The following is a 17,974-nucleotide window of genomic DNA, read 5'->3' on the forward strand; positions in this document are numbered from 1 at the left end:
AAACACTTTTGATAAGATGCCTTTTTGTGACTTTGTTGGAAAAGATACATAACTAAATATTCAGGTATTTAATGTCCTAATGGTGGTTAATAGGAGTCTTTCACAGAACTTTGGTAACTGTATAATCTACCCATTATGCATTTAAAAATGAACCTTTTGGGTCTGAAACATTGTGACCATCGGAATCAACAAAAGGATAGACGTTAATGAAGAAATACATACAACGTTTTTATTCGTATTTAATTACGACACATGACCGGATTGAAGACTAGCCGAAAGAGAAGTGGTTCAAATGTGAACGTTCACAAAGGGGTGCATTGATATTCATGGGTGTGGTTCCTGGGGTTCTGTGGCACGTACGCCAATCCGGAGAGAAGAAACTCCAGTAGGGGCAAGCGCAAATCGTGGCAGCGGCAGCTAGCCGTGGCACTTCCGGTGGCACCGCGAGGTGCCGCGGCAGCTGTCGCTGTTTGCTGTGGCACTTCAGGTGGCATCTTCAGGTGCCACCGACATGCCACGGCACCTGAGGCTGTTTTAGGCACTTACCACTGACCTGCCGAGGCATTTACCGACATGCCACGGCAACTACAGCTTTTTGAAGGAGCTGCCACAGGATGAAGTGGCTGTGGGATATTTTTGAATAAAAAAATAATGATAATAAAAAGTGATTTAACCATAAAGACTTGGCACATAAGACTGTAGCATTATCAGAGCACTAAATATTTGTTGAAGAATGCCAAAATCACGGGGGGGGGGGGGGGGGGGTATAGTCTCTCTCTCTCTCTCTCTCCCTCTCTCTCTCCTCCCCTCCTGCCACTCAGCTACCACAGCATTTACCGACCTGCTGCGGCAGCTACAGCTGTTTGAGGCAGTTGCCACTCACCTGCCGCAGAAATGAAGTTACTGTCAGTCAAACTATGTCAAATCTGCCTGTATTTGTCTTCAAGACACTGACACTGCTTTCATATATGAAATATGTTTAACATGATTAATCTCCAGTGTGTGTGTGTGTGTATGGGGTCAGTTCAGTCTCATTAATAATGAATGCACAGAGAAGGATTCACAAATGTATTTTGTGATTTATATATAAATGACTCCAGTGGCGCCGCCAGGATTCAATTTCAATGTACGCACAGAAACGGCAAAATACAACGTATATCATGGTATAGGCCCCGGTGCAAATATTTTTTTGTGTGCCCTCCATCCCCGCCCTAAACACAAGCGCACGCTTGTGAGCACTCCACGCACGCGCACACACGGTTGGACACACACGCACAGTACAGTATGATAACTCTCCCGGCCCGGGGAGGACATGCATCGGCTCGGCCCACAGTGCTCAGCAGCAGAGAGGTGACGAGACTAGAGCCGAGCTGTAGGCTATTGTGTAGTGGAGAGGGGCCAACACACGCTACGCGTAATAGCGCACACACGCGCGATCGTCCTCTCAAATGCGGCTGCGTCTCTCCAGGTCACTGTGTGAGCGAAAGAAAAGCTCTGACTTGCTTGGGCAGACGTTGTTTGGTGTCACCCGCTGAAATTTAAATATCCAGCCCACCTTCAAAAAAAGTACGCACAGTGCGTACAGGATTCCGGCTGGCAGCGCCACTGAATGACTATTCTCACAATTACATTTCGTTTTAAATAAATGTAATATAAGTCCATAAATATATGAATAATTTTTTTTTTTGCAATTTTCATCAAAAATGTACTTGTATGTTGTTACATTTATATACAAACAGATTCTCATCGGAGGGAAATACTTTTCTTTGTCAGCGTACAGCCTACTTACCACTTTGAATTATGTTTTTATATTTATTTGATTTGCTCCCATAAGAGACATCATAAGAGTTAAAGGAGAAATCCGGTCATTTTTGACCCCATTTCCGTTGTCCTCAGGGTCATCCCGACTTATTAGAAGCAAAAAACCCGACAAAAATTGACGTTGCCTAGCCTGAGATCTGTACCTGCCTGGCAGCCTTCCAGACTCGCTCCAATGCTAACCCATTGGGGCAACTTTTATCTGCTTTCCTGGGCCTCAGAAAACAATTCCAAGACCTATGCAACACAGGTTGGGTCCGTACGAGACACCACGGCGCTCAAATAGTGTTGCAAAACGACATAAATATGTGTGTTTTAGCATGAAGTTACTCACCTCAAATCACCCCGTAGACATTAGCAGTAGATAGCCGAGCGCCTGTTGTCTCCCAGGTGACGCACATCAGGTCCTAATGAGCTCTGAGCGCAGACGCACTCAACTGCGGCCTCTCCGCGGCTCCTCTGCGGCACTGTCCAGGGTGCTGAAGGTGACAGGTTAGAACCGCAACAAACTCCGGGCCGATGGACGTTTAACACGTTCATCACTCTACTTCCAGATGATAAAGCAGTTGAATAGGTCTTAGAATAATGTTGAAAGTTAATCGAATAGATGATCTTACTTTTCCATCACGGCCTTGAAACACTTCCTCCACTGGACCCATCCTCCACATGTGACGTGGCAGCCTTTCATCATGAACAAGAACAAAATCTCCAACCTTGAATAAAGTCGATTTCACATTTCTGGTACAGGGAGCGGAACGCAACTCCATCAGATATTCTGTTTTCCATCTGTTCCAAAACTCACCCACCAGTTTGCGGCTGTAGCTCCAGCGCTTCGTCAGCTGTTCTCCATCCACCTTCCTATTGTCTGTGACCTGAACAGGCTGAGAGGGTAAAGTGGTTATTCTTTGTCCAATCAAAAAATGAGCTGGGGTGAGGGGTGATGGATCCTGAGAGTCAGTATGCAAATAGGTAAGCGGCCTTGAATTGATCACTGCTTCCACTTCTGTTAACAAAGTTTGCATCTCCTCATACGTCAGATAGGCCCTCCCAAGGACTTTCCTGATGCAGGTTTTGATGGAGCGAACAAGACGTTCCCACATCCCGCCCCACCATGCAGCTCTTTCTACTATGTATTTCCATGTGATTTTCCTTCCAGAAAAAAAGTTTTTTTCATATTTTCTCCTTTCATCACATTCCACAATTCCTTTAAATCCTGTTCTGCTCGCTTAAAGGTTTTAGCATTGTCAGAATAGATAGTAGTGCAGATTCCTCTTCGTGCAATAAATCTTCGAAAAGACAGCAAAAACGTATCTGTGGATAAGTCAGAGACTAGCTCCAGATGGACTGCTCGCGTAACTGCACATGTGAACAGAGCGACATACGTTTTCTGTCTATCTGGTTTAACAAGTAAGGGACCGGCAAAATCTACACCGACCACTTCAAATGGCTGAGCCTCTGTAATACGATCACGTGGTAATGGTGCAAAAGGTTGTTGGCCAGCTTTGACCTTACTTTTACGACATATCAAACATTTTTCCAAAATTTTCTTCGTGATTTGTCTGCCTCTTACAAGCCAATACCTTTCTCTGACTTGGGTAGAGGTGTCCTGTAGACCAGAGTGCATGACGTCATCGTGGGACCTTTTTATTAACAACTCGGAAAACGTATCCTCTGACGGCAAAATCCATGGATGTTTTTGGCCATAAGCCCAATTTGTTTTTTGCAGTCGTCCTCCAACCAAAAAGGGTTAGGGTAGGGTCTCAATTTCGTCGTAGCTCTGTCTTCTTTTATGACTGGATGATGTGATGGGAATTTTTCATTTCCTTATAGTATAATTAGTAGTTTGAGTAGTTTTAACTCATACTATTCCAAGTGTCATGAGGTAACCTGTATTCTGCACTTATGTCATGTCATGTGTTACATGAGTTGTGAAATGCATCTTGTGACACCAGCACAGCTGGCAAGTCAATATGGATCTATGGACACTGATGAGTGGTTCAAACACCACATTCTGGACAAAGTTCTCCGTCTACACAAACAATGGAACAATGCTTCTCTGATGACACATCACAAACAACTGTATAAAAAGCCCTTCTCAAGACTGAAGACTGGGTCAGACTCTTAAGGAGTCTGCCCCTATCTGGCCAGATAGTTTGCTCTGAAGCTGTATGTCGGTGATGCGGTCCGCTTGGACACCCTGTTTGCGAGGGCTTTGACTTATTAGACTTTGTCTGTTTACAGTCTGTCTGTAGCGACTGCTAGCCTGTTTTGGACTCTTTATAGAATAAATTACTAAAAGCGCTGTTAGGAGTTGTATTCTTATTTCTCATCAGGTGATCATAAACGGATTTCCACCACAAACTTGGCGACGAGGATGGGATTGGACGTGTAATCTGGACTCCGTTGGATGGACAGGAGGCCGTAAGGTGTGAGAAGCTGCCCTCCAGCGGAGCCCCGATTGCCGATCCAATCCAGTTGAAAGGACAACAGAAAACGTGGTGAGAAATTTTTAATTGTCTAAAACAGCCTACAGAGTCAGAGCAAAAGATTGTTGAATACGTATTTCTCACAACCATTGAGAGTTGTTGACAGACGTGTCATAGTTAAACCTGTATTTATTCGTTAGTATATGCCGGTGAATCCTGGTAATTCATTGACGTGCACAGCGGGTAATGAGCCAGATAACTAGGGATGGGCAACCGTCGTTGTAAGGGGAGACAAGCGCGAAGAATGAAACGGGGAGCCGTGGTTGCAGCGTTGTCTTGGCCTTATAGAGTTCAGACCGGTTGCTGCAAGGGATCCCATATAGCGGTAAAGTGTTGAAAACCGCAGGAATGAGAACAGTACTGTAAAGAACAGCACGGATTTGTATTCACTGATACCAGTGGATAGAAAACCCTGCGCTGTCCCAGGTTCCTCCTTATGGACCACTCATAAATATGATGTGGGACTCATGAAAGGCGCCGCACTATTGATAGTGCACCCCAAATGTTATTATAGGCCATGCCTTAAACAATACCCACTCAAACAAGAAGCCTTCGATGGTATAAAAATTATATTGGAATCTTTATTCAAATTAGGCATTATTGTTCCATGTGTGTGCACACCTATTTTCCTAGTTAAAAGATTTGTGACAAAAACCAAATTGACACAGTAGCGCTACTTAAAATTTTAGACACAAGGCTAGCCTCAAAAAAACTCGTAAAAATTGTAAAAAGAAGTGGTAACACTTTCTATGAAGACCACATCTATAGTGCATTATGAGCACATTCATAGTAAATTATAATGCTCATCATAATCAATCATAATGCATTACAACTACACTCATAGACACACATAAAGCTTTATGATGCACTATATCAACAGTTATAAATCTAGCTTATACTGACTTATAAATCCAAGGGCCTTATGAGTGCTCTTGACCGGTTATAAACTACAGGCTGGCTGCTGGGACTTATAATACATTATAACTACTTATACCCCTCTATACACACACTCAACAATCAACTGTTATAAGGACTCATAGGATGCCATAAGTATATATAAGTTATCAATGTATTCTTTAAGTAAAGTGAGGTTCATATTGATGCATCTATAATGCAGTATACCTAATCATGATGTTTCATTGTTGGCGTTAAGTAAAGTGTAACACATTTGCATGCATTTAAAAGAAGCTATGCTGCATCATAAGTCATTTTGTCAGATACCAAATATAGAGAATTACACTAAGATTAGGAATATAACTGTAAAGCTTGGTTTCAACCTGTAGGGGGCAATCCACGTGCATATTTTGACCACAAAATGTATATTTTGAAGATTTACAGATTTGGACCTGAATCAATCACCAACACTACTAAATACAGACATAATAGTTTACAGCTGAAAACATTGGTTTTGGGGTTTAGTTACTGTTTAAGGTATAAAACACAAAAAGGGAGAAAAAGACATAGTACATTTTTCAAGCTTTATTTTACCAATGAAAACAGTTGTGTTAATTTCACTGTTAACTGTTCTACCATCTTAAACGTTAAATGCGTAGGATTTAGATGCATCTACTTGTGAAACTATGCAGCCACTGGTCTCTATTTACATTCATGAGTGTTGAATTTCCTCCTATCACGAATGAGCTGGCGGTGAGAAGGTGAAAAATCCAGGTTTTAACTTCTTTCTTAATAAACTGTAAAGTGCAAACATGGGCATGGAAACTACTTCAAGCCACTGCTACAAATATACAAATGTAACATACTACATACTGTAGGTGTGAACTGCCAACCTACAGTAACCTTTAATAAAACAATTCACATGTTTATAACTGGGTGGCGATTGCAAGCTGAGTGCCCTCTTCCTTCATTTTCAAAATCTTTTCTTTGACCTCTGGGGTCATGGCACTGCGGCACCTATCAATGAATGTTGACAGCTTTTTTTCCTGCTCATTCCAGGCCCCCACATGAAACTATGCCACTGTAAAGGTCTATCTCTATTTACATTCATGAATGTTGAATTCCCTTAGATCATGAATGAGCCGGCCAAGGATGCCATATCTGTGACATCGTCCAAGCCAATACTCCCACTCAATAACTCGTAAATGTTCTTTTAAAAGCCCTGTACTCCTATTTCCTCTATGACGCCAAACATCACATTTAAAGGTTTGCCAGGCTCTCTCTAAATTCTGTGTGTGACCTCTGGAAACAGGATCTACAAAGTGTCTCTTGTGGCAGACAGTATGATGATCGTATCCTTCCTCTGACAGTGCTCTCTTGTAAGCTCTCCACTCATCAGTCACAATGCTTGATCCTCTCTTAACATGGTGCTTTATGATAGGCAGAAGCTGGTCTGTGGAACGCCTCCTCACAATCTTGAGAATGGGTCTCCTGGTGGTATGTGATACTTCCAAGATGCCAAAGACCCATTTTTTATTCCGTCTCCATGCTGGTCCCATCCTCCCACGGTTGTACTGTCAAACATTGTTAGGGATATAGTACATCAAATTAATACAAGCACTTTGAAATTCAATTTACATGGGTGTTCAAAAGACTTGAGTCTAACTTCATAGTACACAGATGGATTATTAATTTTGCTGGTCAAGGAATAAATCATAAGGTCTATTATTTGTTTACTCATTTCAGTCTAACAGCCATAACCAACAAAAAACAGCACAAGTACAATCAACTATCAATTTCAAATGGGATGATTTACTTTGTCATTTGAAAACTGGTTCTATCAAATAAAGTTCCACATATTGAGCAAATGTATCTTACCTTCCTTTTGTGTGAGAATTTACTTTCATCCAGCATAACAAAGCTATGTCGGCCGCCAACTTTCATTTTACCTTGACTGCGCAACTTGTGAATAGCACGTCTGCAGACCTGCATATAGGAAAACACAAAGCACAACATTACTAACTGCTAAATACTAACTGGAAAGTCTGGTTTCTGACATAAGAGAATAATGTATAGCCAACCATATTTTTTGAGCAATGAAGGATCTCTAATTACCTTGATGTGGCTTATAAGCCAGTTTACCAATGGTATTTCTAATTTTACTAAAGGAAAATGTGGTGTGACATACTTTTCTCAGAGACGAAGCCATCTTTGTTAAGGTTCTGCTACTTGCTGCAACACCGTCCTCGATAAGGTCAACTTGTCTCAAGCGCAGTCCCTGGGAAAATCTACAAAGACATGAAAACAAGAACAGATCACTAGCCCAATGGATAAAAACTGAATATAAAAACTCACACTGATTGTTTTTTTTAATTCTAAGAGCCCAAGGCCTATTCCAGAAAGTAGAAATGAGAGGAGAGAAACTCTGGGTTTTCAATTATATACCACCAACTTCAATAGAGCACATTTTGAAACAACAAGGTTGACTAAAGTGCTGCACAGTAATAACATAAATGCATTGTTGTAAACTCTGGGTCAGTTACCATGGTAACACATTGTCTCTGTCTCCTCCCTCTTACAGAGCTGACATACTTTTACCCATTGAGTCAGTCCATAGCAAACTGCATATTGAAGCATAGTAGTGGTGGTATCCTGGTTGGATATCAGTTTACTCGGTCTTCAAGTTACCACTTTTATGTCCTGTCACTTTCAGAATAAAACACCTGCATGTACTCTTTACCTTTAAGTGATATCTTAACACTGCGCAGACAAGATAGCTTTATTTAGTCATTGGTCTGATTTCAACTGAGTTCCATCAGCAACAGACAAAACAAACCCACCTGTAAATGAATTCCAGGTGGTTCTGGAGGGATCTGCGGGACTTGTAAAACATGGATCCTTGGTGAACTGAAACACTTCTTCCTCTGTGTCGCCTGCAAATCCTGTAAAAACAACTTGGTCATGTACTTGATCATGTATCCATTACAAACACAGACAGCAGCCTAAAAATGTAGAATATTTTAAATAGAAATTTAAAAAAAATACAAAAGAGAAAAAAATATTGTATTTCCTCAATTTAAAGACGGCCGAAATTAGCAACCGGCCTCTTTTAATAACAGGTCTAAATAAATAAACAAGCGATAAACACACACGTCCCTTCATCCACGTGTATGCGCACTCTCAGACAGACAAAATGAGCAAATTCACTGTAAAATTTAAAGTTGAGGCTTTGAAATATGCTGCAGTGATATCGGGGAACACGCTGTGAGGCATTTTAACCCTCTGAGACCCACATAGAGAACTTTCCGTCTTGTCATACTTTTGTGTATTGCCTATAAAATTGTCATTTTTTAGAGTATCATCAAGTTATACACATCCCCAGAATCAGCACAACCTCAGCTAACTGTGTGTATCACTCAATAAAAACTTATATACACTATAATAGGGGATTTTAGCCCATCAATTAAAAATAAATAATAACGCACCTTATATCTTTAAACATTTTATTAAAAAAAGCACTGTAAACCATTATAACGAAAGAAAAGCTCAACATAGAAAGTTTAGCACACTTGTTTGGATTGTTTTAGAAGTTATTTGAAGCTTCTAGCTGCTTTTGTCTAGGACATATGGATATTCTTTTGAGTAGTGTCCATGGGCGTTTTTTTTTGCCAGCAATCGTCCTTTCCTCTCCCTGCCCTAAATATGTGTGTATATAATGTACGGAGCCCCTTAGGGGACATGTGGGGAAAAAAAATAGATGGGTGAAAAAAAAAAAAAAGAAGTCATTTTTGCGGGATCTCGCAAAACTCTTTGCGGGATCTCGCAAAATCTTTGCGGGATCCCGCAAAACCTTTGCGAGATCTCGCAAAAATGACTTCTTTTTTCGCAAGATTTTGGCGAGATCTCGCAAAACCTTAATGGGATCTCGCAAAAGCTGTAAAAATGCTGGTCGCTTCCGGTCACTTGGCCATTTGGGGACCAGCAAAAACATGAGTCATGGAGGAGGATTTGGAGCACTTCCTGCAGTCAAGAGATGTCCCAAAAGAGGACATTATGCGTATGCAAAGAGACAAGGTGGGCTTAAAAGTCATTCAATAAATTGACGTTACAACACAGAGCCTGGGATAGTGACTAATGTAACGTTAGGGGGAAATGGAGTTAGCGTTAACGTTACGCTAGCTTAAACTAATGTCAGCGCTCAACGCTTTCCTGCCCTAATGTAAGTTATACCAGTCAAAAAATCATAACGTTAAGTCGTTAGGGTTATATGTGATGAATTTTACTTTGCTTTATGTCAAGCTATGTGTCTTTTATCGCCATCAAAAGTGGTTACCATGGCATGAACACCTTTCTGCAGCAGACTAAATAAATGTGCTGAATGAGAAGGGTCCTGGTTTTTGATCTGTGTGCGTGCGTGTGTGTGTGTGCGTGCATGTGTGTTTATCATTCATGTTCAAAGTAAGCATTCAAAGTTTTTCTTCTATATTATGTTTGCAGGTTGACAAGGCAGTGCTATCCATCATGACTGATGAGCAAATGGCACGATATATCACTTCATATGGTGACCGAGTAGCTGTCCTCTCTTTCTGTCAACAAACAAAGTGCAGCACTGATAAAGATACTCTTATACAGAGATTAAGAGATAAAATAGGAGCACGAAAAAGACAGGTGAAGGGATGGCAAGACAAAAAAATGCTGCAGGAGAAAAGACCACCAGGAAGATTGAAATTGGATGGCTTCATTTTGGCAGTGATGAATACCATCAAGTAAGGACCAGCAATGGCGGAGGAACAAGACATGCAACTGTGGAAAAAAAGACAACTGTTGCTCAGATTTTGGAAATGGGAAAGGACCTATTTTTCCCAGATGGACAGTCAACAAAAGGGTGAGCTGATGAGTTTACCTTTGACATCTGTGATTTTAAAAGGAACAAGATCCCCTTTGATGACACTGTTGGCAGACTGTATGAAAAAAGCAAACTGAAGCTGCTTAGATTTTACATTTGCACAAAACAAGAAGAACCTTCAACAGATCGATCCTCATGTGAAGAGGGTGAATGTATTGAAGATTCCTTATCTGAGGATTTATCTGGCAGCATCACCGAAGGAGCAGATTCACAGCTGACTAAAGATGGATCTTGCATCGATGCAGATGATTCGATTACAGATCTGCTGGATCATACGCATTCATCTGACAGTGACAACAGTGAACAGGTTTGTGGCAGTAGGAAATATATTTGTAATAAATAAAGTTATGATAATGATGACAGGGACCGATGGAAAGACAATTTCCTCAGAGATTGCACTTAAGGTAATAACTTAATTAGAAGGTAATGCACATGTATTCCATAAGAGAGAGAGAGAGGTTCCTCTGTGTGCCAACAGTCACCCAGTGTGTCAGAAACTTTCATCTACATATACATGCACCTCTGTCGGATACACTTTTACTAGGACTTTATTGTTTACATTTGTGGTCAGATACATTTTTTGTTGCAACTTAACACATGTATTTTTAATGTTTTTTAATTTTTGGATTACTATATTAATACAATGCTTACTCAGTTGTATTCATTAATACATTGGCTGAGTGTGGTACACACCTTTTTTTCACCAGTAAGAAACATTTTATAAATGACAGAATATCCCCTTTATATACTGTATGTATATGTTTGCTGCTAATGTATCATACAGACTGAGGGAAAATGAAAGAAAATCTAAAAAATTGTTGTCCTTTCTTCTTAATTGACTTTAGTGGAGCTTCTCTGAGCCATATGTATTTTTTGGAACACCGTTTAATATTAAATGTGGAACATGTGTTTCTCCTTGCCATGACTTTAAATTACTGCTGACAACAACATTGAAAACATGTGTCTTATTTGTTGCAGAATCTGCATTTCCAGATGCAACCAAGATCTAAAAAACCAAGAGCAATATCTGAGACTGTGACAGCACAAGGGCCAGGAAAATCACATCCCTCTCATTCAACAGACATTAAACAAACTCTCATTGGCCAAGGGCAGGACAGCAACGCAAGGGATGATGATGATGATAAAGTTTGGAATCATTTCCTGCCTTCTAATGATTTCCTGGGCTCCTGCTTTGAAATCATTGATCTGACCGGCGCAGTTCCCAAAGACTTCCCACAAACAGAGCCTGAGCACATGTGTCATGACACCTGTGAAGATGTTCAAGAAGTAGACGAGGCAGATACAATTGCATGGGATCCCTATGACCTTGGCGGAGCAGATGGTGACGAGACAGTTGTGATAACATTTAATTACGTCAACAATGAGGATGTCACACAGGTAATATGATAAGATCAGTAATGTTTTGGGGTAAGGAGGTAGAAATACTAATACAGGTATTAAAACCAGTAAAAACAAAGAAAAGAAAAAGACAAAATACAGAAATGTAGTGCTATATTAATAGTAAATTTGATTCTATTAATTAAAAAATTCAATTGTGCATTCATACTTTAAAAAAATTCACCATGTTATATATTTTTATGACATATGCAGTGTTCTGTTCCCCCAGTATTACATGGGCACATTAATGAAATAACCTAAAGTGCTGGGGAACACCTACTGTACTTAGTTCACTCCATGTTTATTTAGAGCTTCATTTTGCTGCAACAATAATTGATTATGCTACTTTGAAGCATTTGAATAGCAAAAAATCAATTGAGAGCTGATGGAAAACCTGTGGAATTCCACTGTATGATCTTAGTGTAAGAATTTACTCTCTTCAGCCAGGTATGTTTGCTTTCACAACTTCAACAATTCACATTTCTCTATCAAATGTCTTTTTTCCTGAACTTCAATTTCTAATGTATAGTGGTATGACATGCACAAATTGTATTAAAAACAAATACCAGTTGTTAGATATAACAAGCTGCAGAATAGTTGTAGTAGTGGAAGTCAACAGAGTCCTTTTGACCTAATTCCTGGGATTGTGCAGCAATTTTTGAAACACTGATTTGTGACTTTATTATAATTCTCTCTCTGAAATTTGAGAGGTTTAATTTCTTTGCATTTCTCCAAAAAAGTGGATGTTTTACAGACTATCTCTTGAGTGTCCTTGGTTTTAACTAGAAGTTAATTTGATGTAGAAGACTCATTTAGAAAGACTTATAAACTACAGTCCGCAATGACATCATAGACTTGTAGGGTCAAAGTGTCTGCTGTCAACTAATATGTAACTTATTTTATTCTTCAGAGTGCTGAGGTGAATGGAGTACCTATCCAGGATTTACAACTCCCATTGCCTTCAGCTAATGGCCTGCCTACACTAGATGTGCAGTCCATACATGAGCAGGCATTGCAAACTGCACAGGTAAGCAACCCTGAACACATGCTTTTAACTACTGTATGATTTCACATAACTGTAAAGATGTGATGCAATGGAGCTTTGTATATCATTTATATCATGTCCTGTGAGGCTCTGGAGGAACTCTGTCAAGTCTGAAAAAGTAACTGTGATGATGTCATACTGATGTTGTCAGGGTTAACTTGTCTTGGGATAGGAGATAGCATATTTTGAATAAAAAGCATGTGTTATAAACTAACTCTAACCCCCACAAACATACTAGAAGTTAGCATACTTTGGCCTCTACTTCTTTCATTGACCACTCTGTTTTTATTATGTGTATGTTTTGTTCTTCTAGCAGGACAGTGGACTGGATTCCTTACTACAAGATTTGCCTTTAAACTCAAGCAGCCAGCTTCCCCCATCAGCCTCAGCCAGCAACCCAGGAAATCCACTGAGCCAACGAAGTGCATCAATTTGCAGGATAAAGGTTGTTGAAGATCTTTTGGCAGTATTTATGGACAGCAGCATAATGAATTTGACTCTAAAGATGGACTTTATAAATGAAAAAGCTATCGATGATGCTGGAGTGTCAAGGGAGGTTTACACTGCATTCTGGGAGCAATTTCTTGAACAGTGTGAAGGGGAAACGGAGCGAGTTCCGAGGCTGAGGCCAGATTTCTGTGAGGCTGAATGGCAAGCAGTTGGACGGATCTGGGTAAAAGGACTACTTGACTACGGTGTCATGCCAGTGAGGCTATCAAAGGCTTTCATTTTAGCCTGCGTACATGGAATTGACTCGGTTGATGCAGACATCCTGATGACATCGTTTCTCAACTACCTTCCTCCAGTTGAGAGATCTGCTGTTGAGAAGGCTCTCCAAGGCACAACAGAGGAAAGTGATGAAGAGGACTTGCTCGACCTTTTTACAAGGATGGGTTCCCATTTCCTACCTCCAAAGAACAGCATGAAGCCTGCCATAGAATCAATGGCTCATAAAGCCATTCTGCAAGAGCCAAAATATATAGTCAATTGCTTCTCCACACCCATGTCACTTGTACAGCTCAAACTGTCAAACAAGGAAAGTTTGTTGTCTCTGTATGAGTCAAAGAAGGCCACAGGAAAAAGAGTGTTGCAAATGTTTGAAACTACAAAGGTGGTACTGTCTCCGAGCGAACAGTCAACCTTTAACCATCTTCAACGTTATGTGAAAAACGCTGACCAAACCAAAGCTGAAAAAATCCTGTGCTTCTGCACTGGTTCCTCTGTCATATGTGTTGACAAAATCCTGATATGCTTTAATGCTGAAACTGGGCTCAACAGAAGGCCTGTTGCTCATACCTGTGGGGCAACACTTGAAGTGCCATGTACATACACTTCCTACCCTGAATTTCGCACAGAGTTTGACAACATCCTGTCCAGCAACTACTTTGAAATGGACATCCTGTGAACTTGAGAGCAGTCCTGTTCAGGCCTAATAGTAACAAGCCTCATCGTGGCATAGCTGATTATATTTTATTTATATTACATTTTTTGTTGTTTGTTTTGTCATTGATGCACTGAACCATATGGTGAGCAGTCTGAAATTCTATTTTCTGTTGATGCAATAGTACACCACCATAGTTTTCACATTGGTTTAATTTTTTTTTATTATCCTTTGAAAATGACTGCAGTTTTCATTTCATTTCCATCAATTTGAGCTGAGTTCAGCTGAAGGCAAAAGTTGTTTTAATAAAAAAGATAGAATATGGAGTTGTCTATCACAGGTAGAACTGTTAATGAATTGCTGATGTTGAGGTGTTAGAGAAGTCACATCACAGCAGTTTGGCTAGTGGCAACCCAGATTGTTCCTGCACAATATTTTCCTGTGCTTTTCTACTGTCACTTGATATTTGTACTACTTGGTTCGAGAAGTAATAAAAGTCCTATTCATTTTCACAGAGGTGATGTTTGTGTCCAAGTTCTAAAACACATGCTATCACTTACAAAAGTGAAGAAGTCATCAGAAGTTCCTGGAGCCCAAAGATATTCATGAATCTTCATAAAAGAATAGAAAAACAGAAAATATTCACATTCAGCACTAACTTTATTGCTCTTTTGCATAAAAAGTTACAATTGAATAATTATCACAATTTTAACATTATTTTCCATCAATTGATGGAGTTATAAGTGGACAGTATGTTTTAGTATTAGTTCTGAAGTTTACACAGGTTTGATTCCACTTTTGATAGGCTTTATCTCTAAAGCAACACCAGTTCATTGCTGTTGTACCTTGATCCATACATCAATCCAATAATTTAAAGTAATAGAAGATGAACATATGGCATGGGATGGTATGGTTACATTTTCCAGGAGACCCCATGCTTCTGTGTTGACCAACACTGAGAATATCATTAAAAACAAACTTTAAAAAGGGATATGACAGCAAGGAAAAATACTTCCGACTTACAGAGATGCACTAATGGTTTCTCTTAGGTGCATATACAAGTTCACAGCCTGATACGGATCTGTCGGTAGAGTCTGATGGGACTCGGCCATAAAGATATTGCATAGTTCATATACATCTGAATCACATGGAATCGTCCGGCGAAAGACACATTGATCTTTGCACAGTTGGATATGTTCATCATCAACTGGGGACAGGAAGTCTCTTGTTCCGTAGAGTTCAGGCAATGCATACATCACATTGGGCCGACCGCTGGGGACGTTTCTGTTTCTCGATGGCCTGATGGTGTGTGCGTTCCAAACCTGTGCAGTGTCATCCAACTCATCCTGTTAAAAAGGAGATACAAATACTTATAGGAAGAACTGTTCATACATATAAACTTACCCCTCCCTCTCTGCCTTTGTATTCTCTCCCTCCCATCCTCTTTCTCTCCTATCCTCTCTGCCTCTTTCTCTCCCATCCCTCCCTCTCTGTATCTCTTCCTCCCTTCCTTCTGTTCCTACCCCTCCTCTCTTACACACACACACACACACACACACACACACACACACACACACACACACACACACACACACACACACACACACACACACACACACACACACACACACACACACTCACCTGAATGAGTCCCATGCAACAAAACTGAAGGAGGCCTTTGTCCAGAAATCCACCATCGAAGAACCCGTTGTCTCTGAGGTCTGCAAACAAGGATAACCAGAACTCCACACACTGGTTGCGAAGAAAACCCCACCAATACTCAATCCTTTGATTGGCGGTGCTGGCTCCCTCCATGTAACTATCAAGGGTGTCGTCTGGGTCAACGGGGATGAGGAAACGCTGAAAGCCTCTGACATAGCCATTTTCGGTTCCAAGATCGCCTCGAACAATTCTAGGGCAGCCCCCTAAACGCTGCACTGCTTCTATGTAATAACCTCCGATCAACTTTGGGTCACTACTTGTTGTGTACGCATTAAGCCAGATTATTTTTCTTGAGTAGCCATCAATAGCTCCATTGACACAAATGCCATATGGCTTCAGTTTATCATACGAGTCCAAGTGCCAGATGAAGTTCGGCCCTTTTGAGAAGTAGCTCCGTCGTCTGAGACGTCCTGCTTGTCTTAATGACACTCCTCTTGGATCCAGCTCCTTCAACACCAAGCGCACATCCTCTTTCCTCACTCGTAGTCCATATTCTCTGCATTTGGCGTACATCCAACGATATCCGTGAAGCTGTCCAGAGTATTGCAGTTGGTTGCTTATGAATTCAACCAGGACCGCAAGATCAGAGAACGCTTTACGACGAAAGAGTCCCCTTGCGTTTAGTAGTCTCTTCAGATGCCTCTCACTTATGAGAAAACCGTGTCTACTGCCAAGCACTGATTTAATGTCTTTATATTTGAGGCCAATCTCAAAATAAAACTCGATAATCCTCTCCCACGGGTGTGCGCGCTCCATGTTTGCATTTGTTTGTTTTGTTTCCGGTTTCCCTGACCCGGATATATATTGACATACTTTTGCGAGATCTCGCAAAACTTTTGCGAGATCTCGCAAAAACCTTTGCAGGATCTCGCAAAACCTTAGTACAGGTTTTTTTTTTTTTCACCCACCAATTTTTTTCCCCCCCATGTCCCCTAAGGGGCTCCGTAATAATGTACTTCTTATGTGCCATTTATGTATTTAACTTTCTCTATCACTACAGTAACTTTTTGACCGTTCTTTTCTCTGCTCTGAACTCCTCCGTGTCTCCCGTTTGGGCAAACACGACTCACGGCCAAGCGTAAATCAGGCTTTCCGATTGGCTGTAAAAGCCGCTACGGGAGCCAATGCGAATGTCCGATGCATAAACGTGACTCTATACGTCACGAGCAAGATGGCGGATGAGAAGTGATCGATATACATAAACAAAACGGAGAAATGCGCCGCGGAAACGAGGAGACATCGATTCACATATTTTACTACTTTACGCATTCATTTTGTTGTCAGAAATAAATCGCTCACATGGACAAGCAGGGTACCGTTGCTTAGCCCCGTTTCTCTAGATTAAGAGGAAATAATCCGCATGTTTCTAGCGCAAACCATTACGGAGTTATGACGCTCTAAAGACAACATGATTATTTGTAGCGTATACGCCACAATGGGTCTCAGAGGGTTAATATTGATGGCAGTCAGGTGAGGGCTTGGAAAAAGCAAAAGTCAGCACTCTCAGTGGAGGTTGACGTAAAACGGGTCAGACTGCAAGGCGTAAATAATATGGTATAGCATTTTTTTTTCAAAAACAAGACAATATATTTTACAAACACGAGCAAAACATTTCCACTAACGTTAGTCTTGTTGAAAGTGGCTAGCTAGCTTTTCTTACCAGTGGAAGCCGTCCTGTCTTGAAACCTGCACAGCAGTCATCGGAGTATCACATGATTTACACATCATTTGGCGCTTCAAGAGTCCCTTCCTCTGCATCCAAAGAACAATCTTTCTTCGATTGTCAACAGTATCTCTTGCACGCAATAAATAGGTTAATCCTTGCTTTAATTCATCCATGTTGAGACTAGAGCACTGCAAAAGTGCTCTAGTTGAGACCACCCTCGCTTTTCGTTTCCCCAAATGGCGCTCTTCTTCTTCTTCTTCTTGTGCAATTCCGGCAGTTTAAACGCTATTTAGCGTATTACTGCCCTCCGCAGGTCCGATGGTGAACTATATTTTCACATATAATCCTGTATTGCGCAGGAATTGCAAAATTGCCTTAGAGATCAACTCATGGTTCTCACGATGTCCAAGCAAAGAAAAAACAGAAAAAGCCTGAACTCCAGGTCCTAACAGTCTATCAAATAATGTATGTCTTTCTGATCTATATTTTCGACACTCCAGAAGAACATGTTTTGTTGTCTCAGGACTCCCACACTCACATAGACCAGACACATGTTTCCCTACAATAAACAAGGAGTGATTTAACCCACAGTGACCCAGTCTTAGTCTACACAGTTTAACTGAATCCCTACGGGACTGAAAAGTGCAGGTACATCTTT

General features: G+C 40.8%; 1 long non-coding RNA gene across 1 annotated transcript; it reads right to left on the reverse strand.

The window, feature by feature from the left end:
• Positions 1 to 6,329: 6,329 nt before the first annotated feature.
• LOC311010913 lies at positions 6,330 to 17,491 on the reverse strand. The gene is made up of 4 exons (XR_014596839.1): positions 17,311 to 17,491; positions 8,039 to 8,140; positions 7,387 to 7,486; positions 6,330 to 7,184 (listed from the first exon to the last, which is right to left on the reverse strand). It is a non-coding gene; the product is annotated as an uncharacterized lncRNA (long non-coding RNA).
• Between the last annotated feature and the right edge of the window lie 483 nt (positions 17,492 to 17,974).

This window comes from Eutrigla gurnardus, assembly GCF_963514095.1.
Source record: "Eutrigla gurnardus genome assembly, chromosome: 3".
NCBI classification, from domain to species: Eukaryota; Metazoa; Chordata; class Actinopteri; order Perciformes; family Triglidae; genus Eutrigla; species Eutrigla gurnardus.